The 11,932-nt window shown below is 45.0% G+C and overlaps 2 protein-coding genes across 4 annotated transcripts in view; one reads left to right on the forward strand and one right to left on the reverse strand.

The window, feature by feature from the left end:
- The window catches only part of LOC142159811 (uncharacterized), a 316,766-nt gene that overhangs the window by 204,768 nt on the left and 100,066 nt on the right, over nt 1–11,932 (reverse strand). The window lies entirely within an intron of this gene.
- LOC142159838 (uncharacterized) overlaps nt 1–11,932 on the forward strand; it is a 196,735-nt gene that overhangs the window by 62,990 nt on the left and 121,813 nt on the right. The gene's annotated exons all lie outside the window — the stretch shown is intronic.

Consider the following 11,932-nt stretch of genomic DNA (forward strand, 5'->3'; position numbering starts at 1 on the left):
TTACCAACCTTTGCAGCCAGCTGTCAGGGAGGGGGATCCATCCTGGGGGCGTGGCCACCTGAATTGTGCGGTTAGGCCACACACCCTGTCAATATTTGCTTATTTCACCCTATTGGTGAGTGGGGGCGGGCCAGGATGACACATTTAGCCCCACCCCTACCCACTTCACAAACTAGGTGAGCTGGACCCGGGAGGTTGCCCTGCTCTCCCGGGAGTCCATGAGAACTCCCAAAAATTTGGTAGGCGACTATGACTAAAGGGTGTGTAGGATAGTAGTGGGGGCTGCTAAAGGGTGTGTAGGATAGGAGTGGGGGCTGCTAAAGGATGGAATGGGAGGGTCTTAATATATTGTGTGATATGAGGGAAGGGAGGGGGGCTGTCTTAATAGTTCATGGGTGGGAGGTAGGCTATTAATTTAATGGTGGAGTTTTGGTTGGGGCTAATTATTTAATGGGTGCTATTATTTGTGGTTTTGATGGTGAATTGAATTTATTGGTGGGACAATTTCATTTAATACTGGGGCCTATTAATTTTATATGGAGTGAAGGGACCTTTAATTGAATGCTGGGATGGTTTGGGGCTATTACTTGAATGTGGGGCTGAGTTTGGGGAGGAGAGCTATTTATTAAATGTGAATATTAATTATTTGATGTGATGTTTGTGGAAAATGGTTATATTAAATGTAAAGGCTATTAATTTATTGCTGGGGCTGTTTGCAGGAAGGGAAATAGGTCTAATTATTAAATGTGGGTGCTATTGATTAAATGCCAAGGATGGTTGGAGTTTTCTAAATTTCATGTACCCATTTTTTTTTTTTTTCAAATAGGGCCTCCAACATTCCAGGATCCAGACAAGCAGCAACTGATCCAGCAGCCACAGGTGGTGACAGTGACAAGAACAGGTAGGAGAGAGCAGGACATTCTGCCAACTGTTCTGAATCTGGTTGGGCAATCCAGAATTTTGGTGACTGTCTCGCTTAGGATTTGGTCTGACTGAAAGGACAGTTGGTAGGTATGTCCCCATTCACACTGTACTACTTGTGAAGGCAGAGCTGCGTGTACCTAACAGTAGTGCACACAGTTTTGCCTGTTTAGTTGTCATATATGATAACCCCCCCTGTCTTAAGTGCTCCGGGCCCCCCGGAGCCTTATTCCAGCTCTAGCGATATTTAAGTGGTTCTCGCCTTGATTCCATTGCCTGCCTTCTACCTTGCATTGGTCCCATTCTCAGATCACTTTGTTGAACATATGGCCAGCTCCCATTGCACTGACAATATAATTAATCCTGCCTCCTTTAAACTTACTATATCACCAGCAAACCCTTAGAATAGCTCTCCCCTTCACTTATACCATTGTCTGCCAACCCTCCCTGCACTTATTATTAAATCAAACCACCACCAATCACTGGGCACATTTAGGGCTCATACACAATTATTACAAAAGAAGTGTTTTCTTGCAGATGCTTGAAGCAGTGTACCTTTATGGTGATCGCATTGGATAGCCATTTATTATAAGGATTATTTTTAATGCATTTTTTGAAACACCTAGTACACTTTTTTATATATTAAAGAGAGAGATTTGACTGGTAGTTTGCAGCTCATGATGTCAGGGAAAGATTCAACAGTGCGGTGCGGTGCTCATATGCTGCTCTGGCAGACTGATCAGATAGGATTCTGCCAACATGTTTCATAATAGTTAAACTTATTAAACAAAGTCAGATATGTTTCCATGAAGGGAATTTTGGAAGGATGTGTTAGTAGGCAACTAAAGAAGTTGAGCACAGACATAAGCCAGTCGCAGATAATGTAAAAGCGCCACCTGCAGGGCGGAGTTATATACTACAGTGACCTACTAAATTCTTAGCATTATCTAATATATAAAAGCCTAGTGGCGTGTGTGGCGATGAAAATGACAAGAACCTTTTTAACACCTTAAGTAGCTTGATTTGACTAGAATGCATGAGTATCATGCACGGGTTAACTTGTATTATTATTATAATTATTATCGTTTATTCATTCACGCCACAAATGGTCTGCAGTGCGGTACATAAGGGGTGACCAGAATACACATTTACAATATCACATGATCCCAAAACAGCTATGAATAATGCATAATTACACAATAATATAATTATACAATGAAGAAACTGCCACAAACTGACAGCATATAGTATTGCTGGACAGACTACTGACTGGACAATGAATCGTACAGATAAGACATATGAGAACAGCAGGCATAACAATGGACATACATGAGCAGTATGATAAATGCATGGATGCAATTAACAGAACAAATCGCATGGCAAACAAAAACAATTCAGCATAAGACATGATGGGGACAATGAAGATTGAGAGTGAGAAGAGGTATGTGTTCATCGTGCCATAAGATCTTTTTTAAGTACTACACTCATTCATCAATCATACTCGACCCACCAAGATGCACCGTGGGATTTAGTATGTTGTCTAAGAGCAGGAAGGAAAGGAGGGCAGGCAAATTATCTGCGGCACAGGAGAGTACCACTGGACTGTACTTTAATAGCAGTACCTATTATTTTTGGGTACAGCAACAGTGAATGATCGTAGTTAGACTTTTAAATAGCAGTACAAGCTAGATTTTTTAAAAATTTTGTAATATTTTTTTCCAATTATTTTTGGAAAAATTTTTATTTATTTTTTTTTAATTAATTTTTTATATTTTTTTTTATAAAAATAAATATTTTTTTTTGAACTTTTGGATAACTTGCAAATAACAATGCCCTTAGCAGAACAGACCACAGGACACAGGAAATACAGAAAGAAAGAAGGTAGAAATAGAAATGGCAGTTCCTCTTTTTTGGAACTGCACAAACAGTGATGAAAATGAAGGTGGAGCTGGTGGCATGTCACGGCCCTCTTCAGAGGACAATCTCCTGACCAGCAGGTCTTTGCTGTTGTGTCCGCCGGAAACAGAGACACAACATACGCTTTAAACCGAGGATCGAGAACGGTGGGCAGAATGTATTCCTCTGACTTTAAAAGACTGACCACCCTCGGATCCTGGCAAAGCGTACGAAGGGCTTCATCCACAAGAGCTACATGCTTGGTGGAATCACAATGGTGTACCAGCTCCTCCCTCACTTTCTCCAGCTGCTTCTGCAAAAGCCTGATCAGGGGAATCACCTGACTCAAGCTGGCAGTGTTGGAACTGACTTCTCGTGTGGCAAGTTCAAATGGCTGCAGAACCTTGCACAACACGGAAATCATTCTCCAGTGCGCTTGACTCGGGCGCATCCCCACTCCTTTTCCTATGTCGTAGGTGGCTGTGTAGGCTTGAATGGCCTTTTGATGCTCCTCCATCCTCTGCAGCATATAGAGGGTGGAGTTCTAGCACGTCACTACCTCTTGTTAATTTAGATTGCAAGGCTTGTTAATACTTTGAAGATAAAAAAAGCAGGCTGCACAGACTGTGGAGCTAGAAAGTGAAATTAAATGGACCACGTTACTTTGGTGGCTATCTATGCCCCGCCCTACACTTGAAGTTGAATATAAAAAAAGCAGCCTGCATAGACTGTAGAACTAGAAATTCAAATATACAAAGAAATGGACAAAGGCAGTTTGGTATCTGTCTGCATCAGATCCCCTCTCCACTAGGAGTAAAATAGAAAACTATTCAGCCGTTATATAATCTAGAATATAAATAGAAATTGAGAAAGGCAATTTGGTATCTGTCTGCATCATAATCATCAACATCCTCCTCAGCGCCAGCTACAACAATATCCTCCTCCCGGTGTACAACATTCACACCTTCATTAGCCAAATCTTTAACTGGACTGTGGGTGATCCTTCCAGCATATGCAGAGGGCGTGCTGCAAATGCTGGATGGAGTCACCTCTTCCCGTACAGTGATGGGAAGGTCAGGCTTCACAACCACCAACACCCTTGGACTCGCCTTGGGGATTTGTGATGTCCTCTGTTTAGAAGGCAGAGTTCTTTGCTGTTTTGTTGTTGTTGCTGACAGCATAACTCTCTTAAATTTTTTGTAGGGGGGGGGAGGAGGAGGGCTTAGATCCTTGGGTGAAGCTGGACCATTAGTCATGAACACGGGCCAGGGCCTAAGCCGTTCCTTGCCACTACGTGTCGTAAATCGCATATTGCCAACTTTACGTTTCTCCTCAGATGATTTTAAGTTTCTCTTTTTGCTACTTTTTGAGAACTTGGACTTTTTGGATTTTCCATGCCCTGTACTAGGAGATTGGGCATCGGGCTTGCCAGACGACGTTGATGGCATTTCAACGTCTATGTCATGACTAGTGGCAGCAGCTTCAGCATTAGGAGGAAGTGGGTCTTGATCTTTCCCTACTTTATCCTCCAAATTTTTGTTTTCCATTATATGTAGCACAAGAGAGTGTACCCCTAAGCCACACACACTTGGCAAAGCCTTTAAAAATTATATGCGGCACAGGAGAGTACCACTGGACTTATACTGCTGAATCAGTGAACTCTGTAATATAGCAGTATCACTGGACTTATACTGCTGAATCAGTGAACTTTGTAATATAGCAGTACCACTGGACTTATACTGCAGAATCAGTGAACTTTGTAATATAGCAGTACCACTGGACTTATACTGCTGAATCAGTGAACTTTGTAATATAGCAGTACCACTGGACTTATACTGCAGAATCAGTGAACTTTGTAATATAGCAGTACCACTGGACTTATACTGCTGAATCAGTGAACTTTGTAATATAGCAGTACCACTTGTCACGGGCACTAGGAGTCTTTACCCAGGGATCACCAGGTGATAAGCTTACCAGAGCAGTATAGGTGGTAATACGGTACTCTGGTAGCAGGGTGATCACGGAACAGGAGACAGCTGATGATAGAGATGCTCGGGAAAGTCTATGACTAGCAGCACTGGTAATATATATGTAGTAATACACGAGGCACTGAATGGACAAAGGACACGTGAGGGTAGTCAGTGGTCTGCGGTAGCAAGTTGTACCACTGCTATAGTGAGGAGGAATGTCCAACAGAAACGAGGAGGTGATGAGAGTCAGTGGTCTGCGTTTAGCAAGTTGTACCGCTGTCTGGGTGAAGGAATGGGATCCAGGTGAAGGTATCCGGGAAGTCAGTGGTCTGCGTTAGCAAGTTGTACCACTGCTATGTGAGAGGACACTGGAACAGGTGACACTGGAAACAGGAATCAGTGGTCTGCCTCTAGCAAGTTGTACCACTGAATATATATGTGAGGAGGAGCACGGGGAGAGACTGCAATACAGAGGATACACGGGCACCTTGAACTTGATCCACAATGACATGCACAATATAGTAATGACTGAACAGCACTGCAATAATACAAAGTCATAGAAACTATCCGGGCAAAAGATAACACAGTCAATGATGGCAAAAGTCTCAGCGGATAGTAAGCTCCAGAGGAGAACAACTCAGTCCAGCAAGATATGCAATACACCAGCACAGTCAATGAGAAGTATGCATACCATGGTTCAGGAGCAGGCTGTCAGACAGGAGTGCAGAGATACCTGAACGGCTGGAGGCTGGCAGGATGCGAAGTCCCTGGAGGGTGAAGCGGTAATCAAGTAGGTGCAGCGCACAGGTAGGTAGACCAGCAGGGGAACAAATACTCAGGAAGCAGTAGTATGTAGAACTGGACTCCTGGAGGACCCTGAAGAGTAGCGATGGTCTAGACGAGATGAAAGCAGTGAGGCGCAGATCCGATGCAGACTGGCAAGTAGAGACCAGCAGGAACACTGAGAAGCACGGAGAGCGGATCAGCTGCTGCAGACACGAGTAGAACTGAGGAGTAGCAGCCACAGGACTCTGCAGGTACACGGAGGTAGCGGATAGCAACCAGCAGGTGCAGCCACGATGAAACACGGGAGAGTAGAGCTGAGCTGGAACTGTTGAGCACGGAGAGCAGCGGATAGGAATCAGCTGAAGCAGTCTCGAGGAAACACGGGAGAGTTGAGATGAGCTGAAGGCTGTAGCGCACGGAGGCAGCAGATAGGAATCAGCCAAACAGTCACGATGAAACACAGGAGAGTTGAAGTGGTCTGAGGACTGTAGTGCACGGAGGCAGCGGATAGGAATCAGCTAACAGTCACGATGAAACACAGCAGGGTTGAAGTGGTTTGAAGACTGTAGTGCACGGAGGCAGCGGATAGGAATCAGCTAACAGTCACGATGAAACACAGCAGAGTTGAAGTGGTCTGAAGACTGTAGTGCACGGAGGCAGCGGATAGGAATCAGCTAACAGTCACGATGAAACACAGGAGAGTTGAAGTGGTCTGAAGACTGTAGTGCACGGAGGCAGCGGATAGGAATCAGCTAACAGTCACGATGAAACACAGGAGAGTTGAAGTGGTCTGGAAACCACAGGAGTAGAAGTGGTCTGGAAACCACAGGAATCAGCAGCGCTGAATACACGAGGAAACACAGGAACACCTTCAGAGGCTCATGGGGAATGAGACTCCAAGATCAGGCAACGAGGAGAGGACAGCAGGTGCTTTAAATAGGGAGTGTTGCCTGATCAGCCAATTAAGTTAAAGGAACAGGTACTGAAGGTTTTGAAAGGGCTGCGCATGCGCAGACCCTCAGGATGGTGGACGGCCACGGTTCCTAAACACACGGGAAGAAGCACTCACAGTCTGGTGAGTGACACCACTGGACTTATACTGCTGAATCAGTGAACTTTGTAATATAGCAGTACCACTGGACTTATACTGCTGAATCAGTGAACTTTGTAATATAGCAGTACCACTGGACTTATACTGCTGAATCAGTGAACTTTGTAATATAGCAGTACCACTGGACTTATACTGCTGAATCAGTGAACTTTGTAATATAGCAGTACCACTGGACTTATACTGCTGAATCAGTAAACTTTGTAATAGCAGTACCACTGGACTTATACTGCTGAATCAGTGAACTTTGTAATATAGCAGTACCACTGGACTTATACTGCTGAATCAGTGAACTTTGTAATATATCAGTACCACTGGACTTATACTGCTGAATCAGTGAACTTTGTAATATAGCAGTACCACTGGACTTATACTGCTGAATCAGTAAACTTTGTAATATAGCAGTACCACTGGACTTATACTGCTGAATCAGTGAACTTTGTAATAGCAGTACCACTGGACTTATACTGCTGAATCAGTGAACTTTGTAATATAGCAGTACCACTGGACTTATACTGCTGAATCAGTGAACTTTGTAATAGCAGTACCACTGGACTTATACTGCTGAATCAGTAAACTTTGTAATAGCAGTACCACTGGACTTATACTGCTGAATCAGTGAACTTTGTAATATAGCAGTACCACTGGACTTATACTGCAGAATCAGTGAACTTTGTAATATAGCAGTACCACTGGACTTATACTGCTGAATCAGTGAACTTTGTAATATAGCAGTACCACTGGACTTATACTGCAGAATCAGTGAACTTTGTAATATAGCAGTACCACTGGACTTATACTGCTGAATCAGTGAACTTTGTAATATAGCAGTACCACTTGTCACGGGCACTAGGAGTCTTTACCCAGGGATCACCAGGTGATAAGCTTACCAGAGCAGTATAGGTGGTAATACGGTACTCTGGTAGCAGGGTGATCACGGAACAGGAGACAGCTGATGATAGAGATGCTCGGGAAAGTCTATGACTAGCAGCACTGGTAATATATATGTAGTAATACACGAGGAACTGAATGGACAAAGGACACGTGAGGGTAGTCAGTGGTCTGCGGTAGCAAGTTGTACCACTGCTATAGTGAGGAGGAATGTCCAACAGAAACGAGGAGGTGATGAGAGTCAGCGGTCTGCGTTTAGCAAGTTGTACCGCTGTCTGGGTGAAGGAATGGGATCCAGGTGAAGGTATCCGGGAAGTCAGTGGTCTGCGTTAGCAAGTTGTACCACTGCTATGTGAGAGGACACTGGAACAGGTGACACTGGAAACAGGAATCAGTGGTCTGCCTCTAGCAAGTTGTACCACTGAATATATATGTGAGGAGGAGCACGGGGAGAGACTGCAATACAGAGGATACACGGGCACCTTGAACTTGATCCACAATGACATGCACAATATAGTAATGACTGAACAGCACTGCAATAATACAAAGTCATAGAAACTATCCGGGCAAAAGATAACACAGTCAATGATGGCAAAAGTCTCAGCGGATAGTAAGCTCCAGAGGAGAACAACTCAGTCCAGCAAGATATGCAATACACCAGCACAGTCAATGAGAAGTATGCATACCATGGTTCAGGAGCAGGCTGTCAGACAGGAGTGCAGAGATACCTGAACGGCTGGAGGCTGGCAGGATGCGAAGTCCCTGGAGGGTGAAGCGGTAATCAAGTAGGTGCAGCGCACAGGTAGGTAGACCAGCAGGGGAACAAATACTCAGGAAGCAGTAGTATGTAGAACTGGACTCCTGGAGGACCCTGAAGAGTAGCGATGGTCTAGACGAGATGAAAGCAGTGAGGCGCAGATCCGATGCAGACTGGCAAGTAGAGACCAGCAGGAACACTGAGAAGCACGGAGAGCGGATCAGCTGCTGCAGACACGAGTAGAACTGAGGAGTAGCAGCCACAGGACTCTGCAGGTACACGGAGGTAGCGGATAGCAACCAGCAGGTGCAGCCACGATGAAACACGGGAGAGTAGAGCTGAGCTGGAACTGTTGAGCACGGAGAGCAGCGGATAGGAATCAGCTGAAGCAGTCTCGAGGAAACACGGGAGAGTTGAGATGAGCTGAAGGCTGTAGCGCACGGAGGCAGCAGATAGGAATCAGCCAAACAGTCACGATGAAACACAGGAGAGTTGAAGTGGTCTGAGGACTGTAGTGCACGGAGGCAGCGGATAGGAATCAGCTAACAGTCACGATGAAACACAGCAGGGTTGAAGTGGTTTGAAGACTGTAGTGCACGGAGGCAGCGGATAGGAATCAGCTAACAGTCACGATGAAACACAGGAGAGTTGAAGTGGTCTGAAGACTGTAGTGCACGGAGGCAGCGGATAGGAATCAGCTAACAGTCACGATGAAACACAGGAGAGTTGAAGTGGTCTGGAAACCACAGGAGTAGAAGTGGTCTGGAAACCACAGGAATCAGCAGCGCTGAATACACGAGGAAACACAGGAACACCTTCAGAGGCTCATGGGGAATGAGACTCCAAGATCAGGCAACGAGGAGAGGACAGCAGGTGCTTTAAATAGGGAGTGTTGCCTGATCAGCCAATTAAGTTAAAGGAACAGGTACTGAAGGTTTTGAAAGGGCTGCGCATGCGCAGACCCTCAGGATGGTGGACGGCCACGGTTCCTAAACACACGGGAAGAAGCACTCACAGTCTGGTGAGTGACACCACTGGACTTATACTGCTGAATCAGTGAACTTTGTAATATAGCAGTACCACTGGACTTATACTGCTGAATCAGTGAACTTTGTAATATAGCAGTACCACTGGACTTATACTGCTGAATCAGTGAACTTTGTAATATAGCAGTACCACTGGACTTATACTGCTGAATCAGTGAACTTTGTAATATAGCAGTACCACTGGACTTATACTGCTGAATCAGTAAACTTTGTAATAGCAGTACCACTGGACTTATACTGCTGAATCAGTGAACTTTGTAATATAGCAGTACCACTGGACTTATACTGCTGAATCAGTGAACTTTGTAATATATCAGTACCACTGGACTTATACTGCTGAATCAGTGAACTTTGTAATATAGCAGTACCACTGGACTTATACTGCTGAATCAGTAAACTTTGTAATATAGCAGTACCACTGGACTTATACTGCTGAATCAGTGAACTTTGTAATAGCAGTACCACTGGACTTATACTGCTGAATCAGTGAACTTTGTAATATAGCAGTACCACTGGACTTATACTGCTGAATCAGTGAACTTTGTAATAGCAGTACCACTGGACTTATACTGCTGAATCAGTAAACTTTGTAATAGCAGTACCACTGGACTTATACTGCTGAATCAGTGAACTTTGTAATATAGCAGTACCACTGGACTTATACTGCTGAATCAGTGAACTTTGTAATATATCAGTACCACTGGACTTATACTGCTGAATCAGTGAACTTTGTAATATAGCAGTACCACTGGACTTATACTGCTGAATCAGTGAACTTTGTAATATAGCAGTACCACTGGACTTATACTGCTGAATCAGTGAACTTTGTAATAGCAGTACCACTGGACTTATACTGCTGAATCAGTGAACTTTGTAATATAGCAGTACCACTGGACTTATACTGCTGAATCAGTGAACTTTGTAATATAGCAGTACCACTGGACTTATACTGCTGAATCAGTGAACTTTGTAATATAGCAGTACCACTGGACTTATACTGCTGAATCAGTGAACTTTGTAATATAGCAGTACCACTGGACTTATACTGCTGAATCAGTGAACTTTGTAATATAGCAGTACCACTGGACTTATACTGCTGAATTAGTGAACTTTGTAATATAGCAGTACCACTGGACTTATACTGCAGGATTGTTTTTGGATATTTTTTTTTATTTTTTTTATAATTACTTTTTTTAAAAAAAAAAATTTAACTTGGGAATAATGGGGAAATAACAATGCCCTTAGAAGGACAGAGCACAGGACACAGCACCACTGGACTGAACAGGACACAGCACAGGACCCAGCAGCACCACTGAACTCAGAAGGACAGAGCACAGGACACAGCACCACTGGACTGAACAGGACACAGCACAGGACCCAGCAGCACCACTGAACTCAGAAGGACAGAGCACAGGACACAGCACCACTGGACTGAGCAGAACACAGCACAGAACTGAACAGCACAGCACAGAACTGAACAGCACAGCAGACCACCTAACACAACCTCCCTCTACCCTGATCAATGCCCGAGTGACGATGGCGGCGACTAGCGGGGAATTTATAGGATCAGAGTATCGCGAGATCCGACAGCGGGATTATGACTCAGAGCCTCGGTTTCAGTTTTGCAATTGGCGGGAATACCCGGATCTGTCTTGGATCCGGCTCGGATCGGCAACGTTCGGGTGGGCTCGGATTTCAGATATCCGAGCCCGCTCATCTCTAATAGAGACCACTGTGGGTAGCTGCAGAGTTGCTGGAGACAGGAGCGATAGTCTGCTGCAGGAATAGAGATCACTGTAGATAGCTGCAGAGTTGCTGGAGACAGGAGCAATAGTCTGCTGCAAGTATAGAGATCACTGTGGGTAGCTGCAGAGTTGCTGGAGACAGGAGCGATTGTCTGCTGCAGGTATAGAGAGCACTGTGGGTAGCTGCAGAGTTGCTGGAGACAGGAGCGATAGTCTTCAGCAGAATTAGAGACCACTGTGGATAGCTGCGGAGTTGATGGAGACAGAACCAATGGTGTTGCTGGAGACAGGAGCGATAATCTGCTGCAGGTATAGAGATCACTGTGGATAGCTGCAGAGTTGCTGGAGACAAGAGCGATAGTCTGCAGCAGGTATAGAGACCACTGTGGATAGCTGCAGAGTTGCTGGAGACAGGAGCGATAGTCAGCAACAGGTATAGAGACCACTGTGGATAGCTGCAGTGTTGCTGGAGACAGGAGAGATTGTCTGCTGCAGGTATAGAGAGCACTGTGGGTAGCTGCAGAGTTGCTGGAGACTTGAGCGATAGTCTGCGGTCCTAGGAGCAGGAGAGCAGAGAGAGCCACATCTGAGTCCTGGGGAGAGCTGACTCAAAGAACAGGCACCTTACTTGTGGAACAGGTGCTTTAAATGTCCCGTGAGATAATTAGTCTCCCAATTAATAGGATGAAGAGGTGATAAAAGCCAGGTCTGATAAAAGCCGGCAGGAGGCTCAGGGAGTGTGGGCAGGTAACTGCGCTGGTCAACGGGCCTTAGGTACGCGGGTCCAACCTGTGACAGCTACAAACAGGGCA

The sequence above is a fragment of the Mixophyes fleayi genome, chromosome 6 (genome assembly GCF_038048845.1).
Source record: "Mixophyes fleayi isolate aMixFle1 chromosome 6, aMixFle1.hap1, whole genome shotgun sequence".
Classification (NCBI taxonomy): Eukaryota; Metazoa; Chordata; class Amphibia; order Anura; family Limnodynastidae; genus Mixophyes; species Mixophyes fleayi.